This window comes from Macaca mulatta, chromosome 7 (genome assembly GCF_049350105.2).
Source record: "Macaca mulatta isolate MMU2019108-1 chromosome 7, T2T-MMU8v2.0, whole genome shotgun sequence".
Classification (NCBI taxonomy): Eukaryota; Metazoa; Chordata; class Mammalia; order Primates; family Cercopithecidae; genus Macaca; species Macaca mulatta.
This window is the reverse complement of record NC_133412.1, coordinates 30,775,934-30,799,152: the sequence shown is the minus strand read 5'-3', so window position 1 is coordinate 30,799,152 and position 23,219 is coordinate 30,775,934. Positions and strand designations below refer to the sequence as shown.

Here is a 23,219-nt window from a genome sequence, read left to right as displayed (position 1 = left end):
AATAGTTATTTTAATACTATGTGAAAATTAAAGCCGTAAACCAATGAAGATGTCTGAAATGGCTTACTTCTAGAGGTATACTGGGGGAAATTAGGCACCTATTATATGCAGGGCTTCTCACACAGCCCCCACCTCCAGCCCCACAAAGGGTGTGGGGAGGCCATTCAAGCGACCACATGAATGGTTCCCCTCTTGGCAGGGACAAAACCAGGAGGAGTTCCAGGGTGGGCGTGAAGCGGAGCATATTTTATTGTTCCTTTGACATTGTTCCTCCAAATGCCTATTTTTCATTGCACGGAGCATATTTTCCTAACATCAATCTTAGGGTCATTTTCTGTCTTCAGCATCCTGCTATTGGAAAAATAGCAATGATTTTTATTCAAGAATACAAAGCTTTTAACACTAAAGATAATTAGTCCATATTTAGGCCATAGTACACTATGCCTAAATCTGCAAAGTGCCAAATGCCAGGGAAACGCCAATATTCGTAACATTGTGTAATAGCAATAATTAGTTGGCACATGCTTCCAAAACTCATCATTTATTCACTTAGCAATCATTTTAATTGCAATTATCTGTAAAGTCATCAATCAGGTTTTCGATCTTGCATGTATATTTTCTAGGGAGAAGGTGTTTTCACACAGCCTCAGTAACAGCATCGTGGCCTTGGATGATGCCTTCCAAGATAAAAAGACAGCCCATGATGTTCTTGACATATCACAGGTTTGCTTTAGACTTTTAAAGAGGTTTCTGGTTAATTCTGTAGTGTCAAGTACATTTCTTATCAGAAATAACCCCTCTGATCAATATCAAAAGAATTGTGACGTCTATGTTATCCCCGTTAGCATCAATTTATAGTTACTGTATAATCAATTGAGGAAACAGTGTTTCATTTCATTTTCCGTTTTTTTTTTTTTTTTTTTTTTTTTTGAAGTGGGGAGGTGTGTGTGTATTTTAGAATCGGCTAGGGTGGGAAATAGGGAGGACCTGTAGTACAGTGAGATTAAGAACCTTCGTCCTTTCCCTAGGACATAGCTATGGGGATCAAGTTGCACTTGGGATTTTTTTATAATGAGGAAGAATTCTTTGAATCAGCTTCTATTTCAAATAATCAGTGTATTCCCACCAATCTAAGCAAAACCATTTACTCCAATGTCTGCAAGAATTTGAGATAGAAAATGAGGTGAAACTAACAAATACTAACTCGCCTTCAGGATAGTGCAGTAAATAAACAAATTTGGAGATTTCTAAAGTACATTTTCATAGAAAGCATACCGCAGCTGATGCCTGTCTGAAAGGTGTTAGGTTTTGTTTGTAGTCTTCCCGCCATGTAGGTGGCAGCAACACTCAAGGCTAGAAATTTTCTTTCACATTCTCTTAGCTCCAGTAAAAACAGATTCTTACTAAAAAATCCTTGTGGGAGAGAAAAGGTTTAAAGTGTAGAGACAAATTTCTCTATGTCTTCACCTATCTCTAAAGCACTATTTTAAGGTTGTGCTTAACACGGTTCCCATAATGTGAAAACATTCATCATTCCCCTTAATACAGAAGTCATAGTCTGCTCTCATACATGTTGGTAGTAGTAGGTTGCTGTTTTTTTATTTACTGGGATGTTACTTCTTTACCCTTTCTCAGACTAAAGCTGTTCTCTTAAGAAAAAGGAAAAAATCTCATTTAGAGTCCTATCACCTATGTTTTTTTGGGAAAATAATACAAGTCTGTCCCCTTTTTTCTTTGTAAACATCTAAGAATCCAGAGGATTGAGTATATGTGGAGAGTTTTCTCTTCATCTTCAAAATGCAGCCATATTCTCTGATTGTCCTAACTGGAAGTGACTGCATTCAACTCGGTTGTGTGTGCAAATCAAATGAGGGCTCTGTCTGAGCAAAGAGGCTCAGTGCACCTGAGAGTGAAGGCAGAAGACCTGGACACAAGGCATGTGGGTTAAAGCTGAGAGTGTTGCCATTGTGCGGTTGAGGGTCACTGTCTTGAGAAAGCTGTTTACTCCTGTGCCTGGGTTGAAATGAAACCAGGATGTCCCCCAACCCCCTTATAGAAATAAGTTTGTTCTTCCTTAATATTGGAAACTGATGGGCAATAGGCTTTTCCTCAATTCCTGGTGTTTTGCTAGAACTAGTATATGTTATAGCAAATTCAGGCAGCCTTTCTGAAAACATCTTCAGAGTGCTCTTGTTACGTAGGATCAGTCAACATGTCCAAAACGCCAAGCAAACACACACAATTCCAGGCCCAGGTGAAACATATAGCGGTTACATTTCCAGGCTAGGAAGAGGCCATTGAGTGGTTTGGAGAAGGTGAAGAGAGGTTTTTGCATCTACTATCTTTCAATCTTAGTTTATATTCCCCCTCATTTCTTGTGTCCTTCTACATCCTTAATCTTTCTTCCTGCATCTATGCAGTTCAGAGCAAATCTTTTGACAAACAGACCCATGCATTGAATATGGAGTCAGAGAACTGATACTGTGTCCCAGCTTCTTCACTTTCTTACTTGCTGTTTGAGATTAGAAAGAAGTTTCGTATAATATTCTGAACCTCAATTTCCTCATGTATACGTTGAGACTAATAATTCCAGTTTTGCAAGCACCCTACACATGTATTATCGTTATTTAATATACTATTACAAATAATGAAATTACTATACATACCAAAAATGCCTGGTTAGAATCTTAATTATGGCCAACCATATGGCATTCCAGTGCTTAAGCAGGCTTTCTACTCAGATTGGATAAAGCAGTTCAGCATAAACAAGCTAAATTGGTTATTTGAATAAAAGTTTCCTCTTTTAAAATGTTTCATGCTAACTTGAATTTTGAGTTTCCTCAAAATCAAGGACTGCTTCCACAGTTTTTGATAACTTCTTTAGTGGTCAGGGCTTTCCTCTGCACAGTGGGTAATAATAAATAGGAAGTCGTTATTTTTCTGGGTCCCAGAAGATAATCTTCTGGCAATGTTGTATGTGAGAGTAGGATAGGCCATAGTCCATCAGGGTTGTACAAAACAACATGCAGCTCCCCTCTCAACTTCTGCCAGTATGCATACAATCAAATGACACTACAAAGGATATTTCTGTAGCCTTAGATGAGTGTGATGAAAGAGACCAAACCATGGCCAGGCGTGATGGCTCATGCATGTAATCCCAGTACTCTGGGAGGTTGAGGAGGGTGGATCACTTGAGGCCAGGAGTTTGAGACCAGCCTGGTCAACATGGCAAAACCCTGTCTCTACTAAAAATACAAATCTTATCTGGGTGCAGTGGTACATACCTGTAATCCCAGCTACTCCAGAGGCTGAGGCACAAGAATTGCTTGAACCCAGGAGGCGGAGATTGCAATGAGATCATGCCATTGCACTCCAGCCTGGGTGACAAAGTGAGACTCTGTCAAAATAAAGAAAAAGAAAGAAAGATGGAAGGAAGGAAGGAAGGAAGGAAGGAAGGAAGGAAGGAAGGAAGGAAGGAAGGGAGGGAGGGAGGGAGGGAGGGAGGGAGGGAGGGAGGGAGGGAGGGAGGGAAGGAAGGAAGGAAGGAAGGAAGGAAGGAAGGAAGGGGGGAGGGAGGGAGGGAGGGAAGGGAGGGAGGGAGGGAAGGGAGGGAGGGAGGGAAGGAAGGAAAGAAAGAAGGAAGGAAGGGGGGAGGGAGGGAGTGAAGGAAGGAAGGAAGGGAGGGAGGGAAGGAAGGAAGGAAGGAAGGGGGGAGGGAGGGAGGGAAAAGAAAGAAGAAGAGAAAAGAAAGAAAAAGAAAGAAAGAAAGAAAGAAAGAAAGAAAGAAAGAAAGAAAGAAAGAAAGAAAGAAAGAAAGAAAGAAAGATCCAAAACACCTAAGTACTTCTAAAGAGGTGTCCTAAAACTTAGAAAGTCAATGAATTCCTGAAAGGTTCTGTGTAAAGCAGATATGTATGTCAGATTCTAGCTTTGCACTGAGAATGGTTTGTATTCACATTTTCTCACCAGACAAGAATCTGAAAATGGATGAACAGAGCAGAAAATATGAGTCAAGGAAAAGTTAAAATGGAGATCTGACTGTGTCATTGGGATGTCAAATACCAACAGAATGTACCTGGAAAGGGAAGATCATCCCTATTTTTACTTTCATAAATATTGGTGAAATATCTCATCAGAACTCTGTCTCTGCTTCTGTCCTCTTCTTTCCTCCTATCTTTAAGTAGAAATAAAAATGCTGTTAGGAATCATAATAATAATAAAATAACTATGGGGATTTTCAACTAAAATGGTAAATGAAAGACATTCATCTCCATGCTCTCCTGAAGCCTTATTGAGATGATGGAACAAAAACCATAAACCCAGAAGAAAAATAGAGAAGAAGAAAAGAAATAATAACAGCAAAGATGTAAAAGCTGAAAGCAGAGAAGTGCCATAGGGGACAATGCCAAGAAATGAGCCTGCTGGTACTGCAGAGCTCCTTAAAGGTTTAGAAACTAGGTCAGTGACCTCTGAAAGTGGGGATACAAGTGTGGCTGAAACAGGAAAATTGTTTCAAAGAGACAGTTAACTTCCTTGAATCCCACTCCCATTTGGCAGGCAAGCAGTTACTCTTCCCCTTCCCCAGTGGACACCTGGATGTTCCCTCTCTGAACAGATTGAACAAGAGGGATTCTGGACTTAGGGACACTAGGCCAGCCAAGAGCAGGAGCATCATCCTGAAAGAGGAGGGATGGGTGAAAATCTGATGGCTACACACTTACCCCAGCTTCCTTCTGCTTTGTTCCAAAAATGCTGGTAACTGCTCTTATTAGCCCTGGAGAAAAGACAGATGATTCTTTTATGATAAAACAACCATTCTGAGGCCAATACACACATGAAAAGATGCTCAATATGACTAATCACCAGGGAAATGCAAATTAAACCCACTAGGATGGGCCACTATTAAAAAAAAAAGAAAAGAAAAGAGTAAAGGTTGATGAGGAGGTGGAAAAAATGTAACTGTTGTATACTAGTCCGTGGGAATGTAAAATGTGTGATCCATCAACTCCATTCCTAGGTATATATCCAAAATAACTGAAAGTAGGATCTCAAAAAGATATTTATATGTCGTTGTTCATAGCAGCACTATTTATAATAGCCAAAACGTGGAGGCAACCCAAGTGTCTATTGATGGATGAATAGACAAACAAAATGTGCTATATTCATACAATGAAATAGTATTCATCATTAAACAGGAAGGAAATTTGGACACATGCTACCATATGGATGAACATTGAGAATATTATGCTAAGTGGAATAAGCCAGTTCCAAAAAACACACATACTGTATAATGCTACTTCTATGAGAAACATAGAGCAGTCAAATCATAGAGACAGAAAGTAGAATGGTGGTTGCCAGGACAGGAGGGAGGGAAGAATGGAGAGTCATTGTTTAATGGGTAGTTTTGACTTTACAGCATGAAGGAAGACATTCCAAAAGTTAAACTTATGTGACAGCATTTACTTTGTCAGTCCAACATTTTTTTTCTAATGTACTAGGCACTGTTCTAGCTATTGAGAATACCGCAGTAAACAAAACACACACACACATTCCAAGGCTAGCATTTTTTTTCAAAAAAAAAAAAAGTTTAAAAAATACAATTGAGGGCCAGGTGCAGTGTCTCACGCCTGAAATCCCAACACTTTGGGAGGCCGAGGCAGATGGATCACCTGAGGTCAGGAGTTCGAGACCAGCCTGGCCAACGTGGTGAAACTCCTATCTCTACTAAAAATATAAAATTAGCCAAGCGTGGTGGCACATACCTGTAATCCCAGCTACTCAGGAGGGTGAGGCAGGAGAATCGCTTGAACCCGGGAGGCAGAGATCACACCATTGCACTCCAGCCTGGGCAATGAGCAAGACTCCGTTCCAAAAAAAAAAAAAAAGAGAATACAATTGAAGAAATGTCTCAGAAAGTAGAAAAACTAGAGGCAGTAGGAAATTTTAAGACTAATTCAATTAGAGGCTGTCTTGTGTGAAAAATAATATTAATGAGAGCTCTACAAAGAATAAACAGAGAAATCGGGGGAAGAAAACTATGTAAAATAAAATCAAGCAAACTTTCCAGAACTGATGAAACCAAATTTCAGATTGAAAGAACCTATTCATAAAAAAAATTCAGCAAAATTCATAAATGACCCATATCAAGGCACATTTTAGTGAAACTTCAGAATACCAGAGCAAAAGAAATGTTCTTAACTTTAGAAAAGGGAAGATAACTTTTGCTCAATACAAATAAGAATCAGAATGGCATTAGAGCTCTTAATTGCAATTCTGGATGCCAGAAGAAAATGTGGCAATGACTTAAAGAACCTGATGAAAACCATCACCATGCTAGAATTCTATACTTAGGCAATCTATTTCTTCCATGTACCCTTTCTCATGAAATTACTGGAGGATATGATCCACCTACAAAATGGAGTAAACCAGGAAAGTTTAGCATATGAAACATGGGGATGAAGAAACATCCACAGAGGACAGGGAAGGCGGATGGCATGTCTACTGCTGTGCTTAAGCCTAGAAAGCAGCTGGTCTAGATTGTAGCAGAAAGTAGAAGATTCCCATAGGGATGTCTCCAGGACAACAATGAAACTGACAGATTACTCGGTAAGTCTGACTCTACTGAGAGTACTGTTAGAGTTCTGTCAATGGGTTTGGGTCATGAAGTAGTGAAGTTATTATATGTGACAGAAAACTAAACAAATAAAAAAGAAGGAGAAATGGAAGAAATGTAATCATGGTGTATTACATGACCCAAATTTATTAATTCTAATAATAATTATTACCAAATAATTATTACTCTAACAAAAAATATAATGAAACTCTCAGGAGGATGAGGGAATAGTGTGAAGGAAATGGATGTGGGAAAGGAAAGCTAAATCCTTATTCTCTATAAATCAATAACATGAGCCGGGCACGGTGGCTCATGCCTATAATTCCAGCACTTTGGGAGGCCGAAGTAGGTGGATCACCTGAGGCCAGAAATTTGAGAACAACCTGGCCAACGTGGCAAAACTCTGTCTCTATTAAAAATACAAAAAATTAGCTGGGCGTGGTGGCAGGCGCCTGTAACCCCAGCTAGTCGGGAGGCTGAGGCAGGAGAATTTCTTCAATCTGGAAGGCAGAGGCTGCAGTGAGCCTTGATCATGCTATAAATATAATAAAATATGGTAAGGGATAGTTCAAAAATCACTAAAATTAAGAACTTTAATTAATCTGAAATAGTGGGTAAATTCCCACTTACAAATTTTCTTATAGCAAATGTTGGCATATTGAATTTATTTACAAAAATGAGTTATCTAGAATCTTTAGTATTTCGTCTCTATTAGCCTTGTTTGTGTATGGCTCTGTTGTTGCATTTTTCTGATTGTTTAGGGGCATAACTTAAGAAACTACCCAGGTCTTACAGTTCCTCCAAACTCCACAGAAATGTCACCCAGTTAATGCTGTTCTACCCCAGTCTTTGGAGTAATGCAAAGCCTACTGATGTAGCTTGTAGGCAGGAATTTTCCTGCACTATGACCCTGATTGGTAATGATCCTCCTTTGTAACTTGATTAATGAGTGTTACGTGTGATTAATGAGTGGGATGATGAAACATTAAACAGCTGAATATAATATTGAGTATCTGGCTGTTCAGAAGGTCACTTTTGGATATCAGCTAAAAATATTGGTGAAAAATATTCTATGCCTGCATAGCTGTCCAGGGACCTAGAAGGCCGCCTACTTCTTTGCCTCTCAAAAAGTTATTCCAAAGTGTTGTCAGAAGAAAAGCATAATAGTATACAAAAGTAGCTCTAAAGTAGAACACTGGAGATGTGAAATTCTTTTGTCATCTTGTAGTTTATCTTCTAAAATTCATTTAAATTTTGTGTTCATACACATTTGTGTTTGTTAAATACCTACTATTCTAATAGCTAACATTTACTGAACATTTTATGGCTGTGCTATGCCTAGTACTTTACATACAGTTTCTTAATCTTCACAGCTATTTTATAAGATAGATTTTATCCTTATTATATATAAAGGGAAACAGAAACACAGTCAGGTTGAGTAATTTGCTGAAGATCACACAGCTAGTAAATAGTGGGAAAAGGAAGTAAACATTATGGCATCGTTTCTAAGCATGCAGCCTTTGCTTTCAGACTCTTTGTAATCCTTCAGTCTTTTATAACTGCCTCTTTTATCTATGGTTCCCAGTTTTTCATAAGGGGTATTAGGACTGCATTTGAAAAATCATGAATCTGTTTCATCTACTCTCATTCATTATGACAGAAACCAATAGAATCAACGTCATCACTTTTAACAAATATTGATCAACATATTATTGATTTGATTAAAAAATCTGTAGATGTTTTATTCCTGGCATTAATACTATCAATATATTTGTATCAATTACCTGGAAGCCCTTAGTGGAGGGTCACTTTGGAAACAGTGGGCTGGATCTAGGTGTTCTTTTGCTCCATTGATAACACTCTCCACCAGCTAGACACCAAAACCCATGGAGATGACATTTATTGAGTGTATACAATGTGCCAATTACTCTGCTATCTCTGTGTGTGATATTTCACTTACTACCAAACACAAATCTTGGAGGCAGGATATATTTTATCCCCATTTGACAGATGAAAAATGTGCTTCACAGGGAAGGATACATAATTTTCTGAAGATCACCCAATTAATGAGTCATAGGACCAGGAGTCTTGCAATGTCAGATTCAGCAACCTGTGCCCTTCACCATTATGCTATATTGCTGACCACTTGCATCTTTCCGTCCTCACATTTAACAATGCGATAGTCAGATTTAATGGTCATTTTCCAGCTTCATGTTTTAGATGTCCTTGGTGGTATGTACATTCCCATCTATTCCCATGGTATTGAACTGTTATCTTTGCATTGATTGCTAGCCTACATTGCGGGGTTCACTGAGTGAATATGCCATACATTCTTGGAGCCCTCAATGTCGTGTGCTCGCAGAGTACTCCTGTGCACATAAGGGCTTTTAACCAGGGAAACATCCTTTTGAGTTGAAAGGCTAATGGAATGGACTTCCCAGCCAGAATATCAAGGTTCTTTCATGCATTACAGCGAAAGTCTTTCTCTGGTGTTTCTTGATCAGAAAAACAATTTAAGGATGATTTGAACTCTTTTTCTAAAATTTTCTAAGCTCGATCGTCTGAGGCAGGGGTTTCTCAACCTCGGCACTGTTGACATCTTGGGCCAGGGAGTCCTTTGTTTGGTGGGGGCTGTCCTGTAAGTTGCAGGATATTTAGCAGCATCCTTGGCCTCCACCACTACATGCCAGTAACTGCCTACCCCCTACCATTAAGACAAGCAGAAAAATGTCTCCAGACACTGCCAAATGTCTCCTGGAGGGACAAAATTGCACCCAGTTGAAAAACGCTGGTCTAAGGTAAATTCCAACATAAATTCTAATGCAGAACTTCATAAAGTGTTATACTGAATTTTATTTATTTCAGAATACTACCCTCTAGCCTGACTTCAATATGAAGCTTATTTTGGCAATTTTTACAGTTACTGTAAGATCAAAAGAAAGTACAGTAATCACTATATTTTTTCCTCTTTTTTCAATGCCTTCTATTTTCGTAAAATCAGATGCTTCCAAAGCACAAATCCCTCATGCACAGCTTCACGTCAAGCTCCAAGCTCACATATTCACCTGCATGACCACCATCTTCTCCTGACCATCCCCCAGGAACCTCAACCCTGTGTTCCACACTGAACTCATTCTCTGACTCAACAAATCTCTTCTTTCCTTACTCCCGGCATAAAATTTGTTTCCAAATATTTTTTATTTGATTTCCTAAATGTCTCTTGAGTCTGTCCTCTTGGCCTCCCCTTGGTTACTCCCTCAATTCAGACTCATTTTCCATCTACACTGCAGCAGCGGCCTCCTGACTGCCTCCAGTCCATCCTCCACACTGCTGCTCAAGCCAACTCTGCAACACAAACCTATTATTTGACTTCCTTGAACACCATCCAAATTCCCTTAGCAGGGCTTGTGAAGCCTTTTGTAAAGCATCCCTTGCTCTCCACCGTATTATAATAATAAATTAGTGAAGGCTGTGTTCGCTGATAGAATAAAGGCACTCTACAAAGTTGAGGGACAAATTAAGTACATAAAATATTAAAACTTTATATATCCTGTTATTTTCAAGTAATCTTAGTGAGATGGACTTGAGTATGTAAACTTCTGAGGTTTGAGTGCTTTTTAAATTAGGAAAGATTTGAAATGTCAGCACACACTATCAAGAGTGCCAAAAACAGCCTTATTTTCTCTACTAATGAATTTAATTTCCGTTTTAGATTTAACTTCTTATTTTTCCAGGTAGAAAAATCTTAACCTCAGCTGATTCAATGCTTTCCTCCTGTATTGCATCTAAGTTCTGAGACCTTAGTTAAGTCACAATAGAGTTTTTAGTGCAAACCATGACACTTTCTAGAGTGAGAAGCACTGCTGCTTAACTATTAGGCTTGAGGCAACTGGCATAAATCAGGGCTTTCCTGGGAAAACAGTGATATATGTTAGTCCAGTAACATAAGGGTGTGGGTCTTTGAGGATATTCAGTCATCAGTCTGTTTGTGCTAGATGGACAGACAGTACTATATACAGGTACATTAGAGTCCAGACGGGGAAATGTTCTGCCTCATTCCTATCTGGGTCTTTGCTCCTCTGTGGTCATCTTTGGTCATATGTCTCAGCTGCTTCCTCCCTCACTTTCATCTCTGATCTAGCTTGCTCCCCAGTCTCTCCAAGCTCCACTGAGATGGGCAGAAAAAAATGGAATCTCCGACCCTTCACAGAGATGGAACACGGCTGTCTCAGGCATTTCTACTGAACCAATTTGTTATTTATTTTAATTAATTAATTTATTTATTTAGCTTTAAGTTCTGGGATGCATGTGCTGAATGTGCAAGTTTGTTACATAGATATACATGTGCCATGGTGGTTTGCTGCACCTATCAACCTGTCATCTAGGTTTTAAGCCCCGCATACATTAGGTATTGATCCTAATGCTCTCCCTCCCCATGTCCCCCACCCCACAACGGGCCCCAGTGTGTGATGTTCCCCTCCCTGCATCCATGTGTTCTCATTGTTCAACTCCCACTTTTGAGTGAGAACATGCAGTGTTTGGTTTTCTGTTCCTGTGTTAGTTTGCTGAGGAAGATGGCTTCCAGCTTCATCCATGTCCCTGCAAAGGACATGAACTCATTCTTTTTATGGCTGCATGGTATTCTGTGGTGTGTATGTACCACATTTTCTTTATCCGGTCTATCATTGATGGGCATTTGGGTTGCTGAACCACTTTTGTGTCATGGTAGATGCAGAAACATTCCATGGGGCTTGCAACTGTCTTGACCTCCGCCTCAAAACCCAAATAGAGCTCACCACTGCCCTTGGATTCTGAACTCTATCTCTGGTTTCTATTCCACACCCCACACCTAACTAGGAAATAGACTTTGGGTGAGATACAGAATTGCTTTTCAGGAATCCACCTGCATGGATTCCTAAAGACAAAGTTATTTTTCTTCTTCTCTTTGCTTTCCCTATGTAATATTTACCTCTTCTATAACAAGGTAGCCTGCTTTGCCTTTTTTCTAAGATTTGTTGTTTGTGACATAAACAGTATATCCTAGTATTATAGATTTTAAAATGAAAAATTCTAATTGAAACCCAAAGGTGATTCCTTTGTTTGTGTGTCTTATTCTATCTCCCCAGAGAAACTAAATGCTGCTGACAATAATGGGTGAAAGCAAAGATATAAGAAACTAGAGAGAGTAATACAAGTCAAATATTTGATAAGCATAACAACATTAAATGTTTTCATCTACTGAATGCAAATATAGTACAGAGTAGAAAAAAATGTGTATGTGAGTTGCAATGGTAAATTTTACATGTCAACATGGCTAGGCTATGGTGGCCAGTTGTTTGGTCAAACACCAGTCTAGAGGTTGCTGAGAAGGTATTTTTAAAATGTGATTAATGGAGAAAAGGGACATACCTTAAGGTAATAAAAGTCGTTTATGACAAACCCACAGCCAACATTATACTGAACAGGGAAGAGTTGAAAGTATTTCCCCTGAGAACTGGAACAAGACAAGGATGCCCACTTTTACCACATCTATTCAACATAGTAGTTGAAGTTCTAGCCAGAGTAATCAGACAAGAGAAAGAAATAAAGAACATCCAAATTTGTAAAGAGGAAGTAAGACAGTTGCTGTCTGCCAATGATATGGCTGTATACCTAGAAAACCCTAAAGACTCATCCAAAAAGCTCCTAGATCTGATAAATGAATTCAGTAAAGTTTCAAGATACAAAATCTATGTGCACAAATCAGTAGCACTGTTATACATCAAAAGTGACCAAACTGAGAATCAAATCAATAACTCAACCCCTTTTAAAACAGCTGCAAAAAAAAAAAAAAAAAAAAAAAAAAAACTTTAGGAATATACCTAACCAAAGAGGTGAAAAATCTCTACAAGGAAAACTACAAAACACTGCTGAAAGAAATCACAGACGACACAAACAAATGGAAACACATTCCACGCCCATGCACAGGTAGAATCAATATCGTGAAAATGATCATACTACCAAAACAATCTATAAATTCAACGCAATTCCCATCAAAATACCATCATCATTCTTCAAATAACTAGGAAAAACAATCCTAAAATTCATGGGAAACCAAAAGAGAGCCCACATAGCCAAAGCAAGACTAAACAAAAAGAACAAATCTGGAGGCATCACTTTATCCAACTTCAAACTGTACTAACAAGGCTATAGTCACTGAAAAACAGCATGGTACTGGTGTAAAAACAGGCATGTATACCAATGGAACAGAATAGAGAACCCAGAAATAAAGCCAAATACTTACAGCCGGCTGATCTTTGACAAAGCAAACAAAAACATAAAGTGGAAAAGGACACCTTATTTAACAAATGGTGCTGGGATAATTGGCTAGCCACATGTAAAAGAATGAAACTGGATCCTCATCTCTCACCTTATACAAAAATCAACTCAAGATGGATCAAAGACTTAAATCTAAGACCTGAAATCATAAAGATCCTAGAAGACAACATTGGAAAAACCCTTCCAGACATTGACTTAGGCAAAGGCTTCATGAGCAAGAATCCAAAAGCAAATGCAACAAAAAAGAAGATAAATAGATGGGACTTAATGAAACTTAGAAGCTTCTGCACAGCAAAAGAAATAATCAGCAGAATAAACAGACAATCCACAAAATAGGTGAAAAATCTTCACAAACTATGCATCTGACAAAGAACTAATATCCTGAATCTACAAGGAACTCAAGCAAATCAGCAAGAAAAAAACAATACTCATCAAAAATTGGACTAAGGACATGAATAGCCAATACCCAAAAAAAGATATACAAATGGCCAACAAACATATGAAAAAATGCTCAACATCACTAACGATCAGGGAAATACAAATCAAAATCACAGTTCAATACCACCTTACTCCTGCAAGAATGGGCATAATTAAAAAAATTTGTTTTTGTGGTATCTCTTTATTTTTATTACTTTTGAAGAAAATTATATTAATTTATAATATAATTAGATTTGAGCACAATGATTGGGATTCAAGTGAAAAACTACAGAAAAATTATAGAAATTATTTGACAAAGGGCCGGGAGTGGGGGCTCATGCCTGTAATCTCAGTACTTTGGAAGGCTGAGGTAGGCGGATCAGTGAGGTCAGGAGTTCGAGACCAGCCTGACCAACATTGAGAAACCTGTTCTCCACTAAAAATACAAAATTAGCCGGGCATGATGGTGCAGGCCTGTAATCCCAGCTACTTGGGAGGCTGAGGCAGGAGAATTGCTTGAACCTGGGAGGTGGAGGTTGCAGTGAGCTGAGATCACGCCATTGCACTCCAGCCTGGGCAACAAGAGTGAAACTCTGTCTCAAAAAAAGAAAAGAAAAAAAATTAATTGACAAAGTAAGGTCAACTAAGTAAAAGCATGAATTATTTCATGATTCTCAAGCCTGGTTGTACATGAGAATCACCTGAAGAGCTTTCATAAAATGCACATATCCGGGCTCTCCTTAGACATGTTGAATCAGACTTTCCAGCCTGGGAATCTGTGTTTTAAAATCTCCTTGGTTTTGAAATTCCTGACTTTTTCTGTTCCCAGTTTCACATATTGTTATAACACAACATACTTTATACCATAGCTTGAGTTCTACAAGTAAGACTGGTCAGTGGTCAGACAAGCCAGAAGGAACCTTAGATACCAGCTTCTCTGATTTGCTTATCTAATGCTCTCTTACCCAAAGGAGACTTTGGTGATTAGATAGCAGAAAATGTTAGCATGGATGTGGTGAAAAAGGGAACACTTTTACACTGCTGGTGGGAATACAAACTAGTACAACCACTATGGAAACAGTGTGGAGATTCCTTAAAGAACTAAAAGTAGAACTACTATTTGATCCAGCAATCCCACTACTGGATATCTACCCAGAGGAAAAGAAGTCATTATACTAAAAAGACACTTGCACACACTTATTTGTAGCAGTACAATTGAATTGTGAAGCTATGGAACCAGCCTAAATGCCCATCAACCAACGAGTGGTTAAGAAAAGGTGATATATATATATATACACACACACACACACACACACATATACATATATATACATACACACATATACATATATATACATACACACATATATATACACACATATATATATATATATATATATATATATATATATATATATATATATATCCATGGATTACTACTTAGCCGTAAAAAGGAATGAAATGAAATTATGGCATTTGCAGCAACCTGGATAGAGTTGGAGACCATTATTCTAAGTGAAGTAACTCAGGAATGGAAAACTAAACATCATGTGTTCTCACTTATAAATGGGAGCTGAGCTATGAGGATACAAAAGCATAAGAATGACATAATGGACTCTGGGGACTTGGGGAAAGGCTGGGAGGGGAATGAGGGATAAAAGGCTTCTCATTAGGTGCAGTATACACTGCTTGGGTGATGAGTGCACCAAAATCTCAGAAATCACCACTAAAGAACTTATCCATGTAACAAAACACCACCTGTTCCCTAAAAACTATTGATTAATAACAAGAAAATGTGACTAATATGTAAATCAATAGACTTTGGGGAACGTTGATTACCATCCATAATGCGAGTGAACTTTATCTAATCATTTGAATGCCCTAAGAGCAAAGATGGAGGCTTCCCAAAGAAGAAGGAATTCTCAAGACTGCAATATTAGAAGGGGCTAGATTATTTCTTAACCAAGCAGCACATAGTGAGAATTCCATGACATTAATAAGACAGGGAAATTATTTACCTCACTAATAATTTATAAAACAGAAACCAAGTGACTGCTCTTATTATAGATGACAGAAAGGCACTTAATAAAATCCAATAGCCATTCCTGATACAAAATTTTAAAACTATAACAGCAAATATAACAACAATAAAAAACTAAACCTTTTAATTAACTAAAAAGAACAATAATTTCTCAATATAATAAATAAAACTTAGAAATATATAGCAAATTTTATCCTAACAACAGTGATGTTTTTTGGCTGTGTCCCCACTCAAATCTCATCTTGAATTGTAGCTCCTGTAATCCCCACTTGTCATGGGATGGACCCAGTGGGATGTAATTGAATCATGGGGCTGGGTGTTTCCCATGCTGTTCTCATGATAGTGAATAAATCTCACAAGATCTGATGGTTTTATAAAGGGCAGTTCCCCTGCACACACTCTGTTGCCTGCCGCCATGTAAGATGTGGTTTTGCCCCTTCTTTGCCTTCCACTATGATTGTGAGGCCTCTCCAGCCATGTGGAACTATGAATCCATTAAACCTCTTTTGCTTTACAAATTACCCAGTCTCAGGTATGTTTTTATTAGCAGCATGAGAACAAACCAATACAGACACTCAAGGCATCCAGTTTAAACCAGAAACAAATAGGCTGTGGTCAGCTGTCACTACTGTTCCTCCAAATGATTTTGGTGTTCCAGCAAATGCGAAAGAACAAAATAATAAAGAACTACAAATATCGAAAAGGAAGAACACATTAACAAAATCCATAAATTATATGTCAATTCCAAGAGAACCAACTGAAATCAGAGTGTGATAAGACAGCCAAATGTAAGGTAGACATACAAAACAACAGCTTTCCCTGTACATTGAGAATAACTAATCAGAAAACCAAAAGAAGAAAAGACCTAATTCACATTACCAATGCTTATAATGAAACTAGGATAAATACAACTTAATACAACATGTTTATAAGCTATTTGACAGAAACCTATAAAATGTTATTAAATAACATAAAAGATGAATGAAAAAATGATGAGAAATGCATGCCACATTGCTGGATGGGACAAATCAAAATTATAAAGATATTAATTATCCTTAACAAGTTTCCAGTTAGTGAATTTCTATCAGAATCTTTGTGTCTATGTGTATGTGTTTGGGTGTGTGTGTAAATCTACTTATAATTTGATATACTTTAAAGTAAGTATTTAAAGTTAACTGAAGAAGAAATAAAAACTTGAATAAGCAAATAATCATAGAACAATATTTTCTTTCTTTCTTTTTTCATTTTTTTTTTGGAGATGGAGTCTCACTTTGTCACCTAGGCTAGAGTGCAGTGGCATGATCATGGCTCACTACAGTCTCAACCTCCCAGGCTCAAGTGATCATTCTCCCTGTCTCCTGAGTGGCTGGGACTACAGGCATCTGCCCCCATGCCCAGCTGATTTGTGTGTGTTTTGTTTGTTTGTTTTAGAGATGGGGTTGCACTATGTTGCCCAGGCAAGAACAGTTCTTAAAAGTTACCGGAAAAATAGTTCCTCTTCATAAAACACCAAGTCTACCAAACCATCTAGAATTTTACCAACCCTTCCAGAATTCTACCAAAACTTCCAGAAGCAGCTAAGTTGTGTACAATTTAAATACAAAAACAAAAAGCTTTCTAATTAATTCTCTGCATCTTCAATAGTGTTGTTATTGAGCCTAATAACAATAGCACATGCACATGTAACATATACTCACCACTTCAAAGCAAACTCAATTATTTATATTGAGGCAAAAATTCTAAATGAAATATTAATTGAGTTTATATTTATCAAATGTTTACAACTATGCAAATATTCTCAAGCAAAAAAAAAAAAAAACAGTGTCTGGAATACATTAAGTCCAATATAGGAACTTAAGTGTAAATTAATTAATAAATAAGTAAATGTAAATTAAATCTAACAGGAATGTAAGGATTATTTCCCATTGAAATATAGTAATCACATTAGTAACTTAATGGAGAAAGATTATATGATTAAAAATGCAGATTTTTAAAAGCATATACTATGTTTATAAGCGATTGATAAGTTTGTAAATTATCTAATCTATTCAGCAATATTAAAACACTCTCATAAATAACTTCTGGGTCGAAGAAAAATTTAGAGCTGCAGCATAGCATATTTAGAAAGTAATAGCAAAATACTATATATAAAAACTTGCAAAATGCAGTCAAAATTGTACTGAGTGTTAATAGCACAAAGTAATTTTTAAAATAAAGTAAATAATGTAGTCCTTCAACTCAAGCAGTTAAAAAAACAAAGATATCTTTAAAAAAAAGAAAAAAGAAGTAAATAAAAATTGTAAAACTTAAATCAACCAATAAAAGATACAGAGTTACTGAGATAAGTACGTTGCTATTTAAGTCTTGAATGATGTCAGAGATACCAACTGTAACCCTATTCTGGCACTGGTCTGGTCCAGGGTGAGGTGACAAGTTCTATAGCACATTGTTTTAAGCACTAACTTAAATACAGTAGCAGCTAACTATCTAGTAATCTCTAGCAACCTGGTTGGATCTTCCCTGCTCATAAAATCTCTGCTGATTCTCTCTCTTTCTTTCTCTTCCTTCCTTCCTTCCTTCCTTCCTTCTTTCCTTCCTTCCTTCTTTTCTTTCTTTTCCTTCTTTTCTTTCTTTTTCTTTCTCTCTCTCTTTCTCTCTTCTCTCCTCTCTCTCTCTCTTTCTCTCTTTCTCTCTTCTCTCTTCTCTCTTCTCTCTTCTCTCTCTCTCTCCCCCTGTCATTTTCATTTAAAGATATCTAGAACACAGGTCAGCAAGCTTTCTCTACAAAAGTCGAGATAGTAAATATATGAGGCTTCCAGGCCCAACTGATGCACCAGATTTGGCCTGCAGGCTACAGTTTCCTAAGTCCTGATCTAGAGTAAAAGTGTAAAATGTGAAAATTCAGTAGCTAAGTAGAAAGTCAGCAGCCTGCAGCTGCTTATATTCATAGACCTTGTGTCTAAGGCTGAGTAGGTGGTCATCTACTACATGGTATAGGCCAAAAAGGGGAAGGTAGATACTGAAGCCACATCAGTAGTCTGAGCATGGTGGGCACCAGGACACAAAGTTGAGAGTGCTTGACCTGAACAGAGCTTGCTGTAGGTGTACATTCCCTGGAAACTGCTCCTCCACCATTTGTTTCTTTGTATTGAGAGAACATCCTAATCATCAGAATCTGAATGTCTTCCACTGATGAGAAGATAAGACAAACTTGTATCTACCTGCACTTTCTCAGTATTTCAACATTTAAGAGAATTTTCTTTCAGGTTTCTATTCTACTTATGCCAAATGCCATATTCAACCTGCTTCTAGGCTGAGATTTCAGAAACTTCTTTTGTTAGAATGAGAAAATCAATTGCAATAAAAGAAAGAATAGTTATCTCTTGTCCTTGAAGTAAGGTGTAGGAGCAAATTCTGTAGGTTTTTTATTAATAAATTATTTGTTAGGGTTTAATCTAGTTTGACCTCTGTGAGAGTGCTTTTGCTGAGCTGTAGTACACACAGTACAATCTAGACCAGTACTACCCATCTGAAATATAGTAATGTGAACATAAATGCAATTATAAATCTTCTAATAGTCACATTAAAAAGTTTTTTTAAAATAGGTGAAATCAATTTAATAATATATTTTGCTTTACCCTATGTAACCAAAACTTTATCATTTCAATATATGAGCAATATAAAAATGATTAATGAGATATTTCATATTACCTTTGTTCATGCTAAGTCTTCAAAACCCTGTGCATATTTTCCACTTACAGAACAACTCAACCTGGACTAGCTACATGTGGCTAATAGCTAACATATTACACAGCACAGATCTAGACTAAAATGTGTTGTGAAAAATAATTAAAAAGACATTTCTATGCATTATTGTAAATCTACAGATTATTAAAAGAAGAAAATATATTTAAGGTTTAATTTTTCTATCTGGCTCCTTCATTATACAAATGGAAACACTAAAAATTAGCAAAGTTAGATGATTCTCTGGAAATCATTCAGTTAATCAGAGTGGCAGAATCAAGACAACAATCCAACATTTCTTGTTCTCAGCTATAGCCTTTAAATAAAGTCACTAAATATATAAAGAATATCTGTTAGGATGGGAAAAAATCAAATATCCAATCAAATGGGCTTAAACAATACCTTGGATGATCTTGATACCTAACATAACAAGATTCCCACGTTGGTTGCTTCAGAATCTCAACAGAGTCATCAAAAGTTCCAGTTCTTTCCATCCTGCTCTGCCATCCTCTCTGTGTCAGCTTTGCCCTCAGCTGGCCCCTTCCTGGTTGCAAGATGGCTGCTTCTATCCCAGAAATAAACCTCCAGCAAGAAGGATGTATGGAGGAAGAAAGGAGCAGTATCTTTACACGCCTTTTTCTTAAGAGAGAGAAAACTTTTTCCAGAAGCCCGCAAGAGTAGAATTCTTCTTTTATCTTAATGACCAGAACTGGAGTTCTGCTTATCCTTAAACCAATCACTGGCAAGACAAATAGGATTACAGGATTCTCTTAGATTAATCATTTCAGAGTAGAATGAAAGCTGGAAAACACAACCACAAAGGCTACCACACCTCTGATTAAAATCAATAGCTGAAACACCATTTGTAGTGGTAATATGGTAATATGGTAATATCTATAACCCCCAAACTCTATAAACAGCAATCTTTTGTTTGCCCCAAATTCTATTTGGATTTAATAAACTAATGATTTCACAAACATACATGAAATGACCTAACCAATATCATCTTCATATTCCTTGATCTAAACCCCGGAATCTTAAAACAGAAAGCTCCCATTATGTTAAAACAGAGATTCAATAGTCTTATTGAAGACTATTAGAGACTAAATGTTTGTGTCCCCCAAAACTCATATGTTGAAACCTGACCCCCAACGTGAGTGTATTTGGAGGTTGGGCCTTTGAAAGATTATTATATTATGAGGACAGATACGCCGTTAATGAGATGAGTCCCTTTATAAAAGAAACCCCACAGAGCTCTTTTGCCATCTATGAACCAGGAGCCAGGAAGCAGGACCTCACCAGACACTGAATCTGCTGATGCCTTGATCTTGGACTTTCTAGCCTCCAGAACTGTAGGAAATAAATTTCTGATGTTTATAAAACAGCCTGTTTATGATATTTTTTATAGGAGCCTGAACTGGCTAAACTAAGAGCCTATTCTGTAGCAGGTACTGATTTCATCACTGCCACATGCACCACATTTGATCCTTATAAGCACCCATGAAATAACTTTTTGAATCATTTCTGTATTAGCCTGGGTCTCAGAGAAGTTAATGGTGTCCTCAAACTCACACAGCTCTGAAGTTATTAATGTATAGATCCCAATTTCAAATCCAAGATTTTTGTTCTAAGTCCAGTATTATTTCTGCTCCATAAATTGACTATTATACTGGAAAATGATGTCAGCTAGTAGCTTAGGTTACGGGGCTGCGTAGAATTATTTTGTCTTCCTTTCTAATCTTTGTAAATAAACTATGTAAAAATTTGGCCAGAAGAGGGAGTCCATAACTAAATCCCAAATGGAACAGAGTTACAAAGAAAGCGCCATATACAGTAGAGGCTGGCAAACTGTAACCCAGCAGCTGCCTGGTTTTTAAATAAAGTTTTATCAGAACACAGACATTTGTTTACATATTGTTGATGACTGCTTTCTCTCTAAAGGGCAGAGTACAGTAGTTACAACAGCCCTATGGGCTGCAAAGCTGAATATATTTAGTTCTTTACAGAAAGTGTGAAAGTGTTCTACCTCCTCACATAAAGGAAAGCTGCTAGAATTTGAAATCAAGAGGCCTGAATTTGAAATCAAGTTCTGACTTGATATAATGGTTGTGTATACTTGGGGCTTTGTATTTAACCTCTCTGAATTCAGTTTCCTTCTCTGAAAGGTAGAAATCATGTTTAATTCAAGAAATTTTGAGAGTTATATGAGCTTATGTAGATGACAGTGGTGTGTAATTGAAAAGTGGTGGCCAGTACATATGAGCAGGAAGAATAGCTTTTGTCAAGGCACAGAGAAGACAGGAAAATCTCATTTCTCTGCTATATTGAGGTTTTCATAACATTAGAGCGAAAAATCCAGGATATAGCCAAAGCAAAGTGAGAAGAATAGGGATATTTTGCTGCTCGAGGTAGCACTATTTGCTTGGCTGAGCAGGAGTTGATTGTGAAGAATTCAATGACATGAAGATAAGGTGATGGGCATGTCTCTCAAGTGGCTTCCTACAGAAGCCAGAAGAATAAATAAGAGGCCGATGGGCATTGGTGGTTAGCACAATTGACCAGACCAAATAATTCAGTGACCAGACAATTGTCTTTAAAGATTTTAAAGTTAGATTAAAAATATACCAGCCTCCTATGATTGCATTATCTGCTAAAAAAGGTGCATGTTTCCAATTACAAAGGTCACACTGTCAAAAGACGGTAGCATTTACATTATAATAGGAATTTTAAAAATAAAAATATCACATTCTTATAATTTTTAAAAAACTTCCTGTGGCCTAAATTTGTTTATGATACATACTCATGTAAATTCATCCCTTGCTGTTGACCTTGACCACAATAAAAAAAATAGTTATTTTTCTATTTTTAAGCTTTGTCAGCAAATATTTTTTCCCTCTTGTTCTAGGCCACCCTGGATTATAGAGGGGGAAAAAAAAACAGTAAAATATGGAGCAAAGTACAGCAAAAAAGGGCCATTTATACTGCTATTCTGACTGCTATTACTAGCAATAACTATGAACCCTAAACTGTTCAACAGTGAGTCCACACCAATAAGTGGAAACATTTTTTATAAGTGCTGTGTAATAATGTCTGACATGTATATAGCACTTTTCATCTGTAAGAATCCCAAAGCACCATGTGCAGCATCCTGGGATCACTTCATCTACTAAAAAGTATAACAGCCTCTGGAGTACAAGGTGGCAACCCTTCCATACCTGTAACAGTCCACAATTTTCGGTATTCTTGGGGAGAAGGCAAGAGGAAGTATGTGTCCATCTTATAGCCCTCCAGAGCCTGCCTAGTTTATGCTCTCCTTTCCTATGTTCAACATGTGGACCCAAAAGCTGAACTCTTCTACCTCTCTTTCTGCTTCAGTGGGAGGGCTGGTTCTTGAACAACAGTGGGGAATTGAGAAATTCTATTTAAGCACTGATTTATTTTGACTGCTTTTTATTTAGAGAAGGGTTTGTGTATTAGTCTGTTCTCATGTTGCTAATAAAGACATACCCGAGACTGGGTAATTTATCAAAGAAAGAGGTTTAATAGACTCATAGTTCCACATGGCTGGGGAGACCTCACAATCATGGTGGAGAGCAAAGTCACGTCTTATATGGCAGCGGGCAAGAGAGTGTGTACAGGGAAACTCACCTTTATAAAAACGTCAGATCTTGTGAGACTTAGTCTTTATCACAAGAACAGCATAGGAAAGACCTGCTCCCATGATTCAATTATCTCCCACCAGTTCCCTCCCATGACACATGGAAATTGTGGGAGCTACAATTCAAGATGAGATTTGGGTGGGGACACACCCAAACCATATCAGTTTGCGTGAGTTACATTAAAAATAACAACAGTAGAATTTCCTTTGAAACCACAACCATTTTTAATACCTGGTATTGCTACTTTCTAGCTGTAGATTTGGGGCAGATTTCTTAAAATTTTTAAGCCTCATATTTAAAAAAGGAGATACATTTAATACCTACTTCAAAGTAGGCTTACAAATTTAAATTTAAAGTGACTAGCAGAGTAGTCAGGATTGCATAGGCACAAAATAAATGTGTTTTCCTCCACTTCCACAGGGTATGT

The 23,219-nt window shown here is 37.5% G+C and overlaps 1 long non-coding RNA gene across 1 annotated transcript in view; it reads left to right on the top strand.

Moving 5' to 3' along the window:
* The window catches only part of LOC114679408 (uncharacterized), a 62,660-nt gene continuing 39,441 nt past the window's right edge, over positions 1-23,219 (top strand). The window contains exons 1-2 of the long non-coding RNA XR_013395330.1: positions 1-723; positions 3,970-6,606. This is a non-coding gene — a long non-coding RNA (uncharacterized LOC114679408). The remainder of the gene's footprint in view (positions 724-3,969; positions 6,607-23,219) is intronic.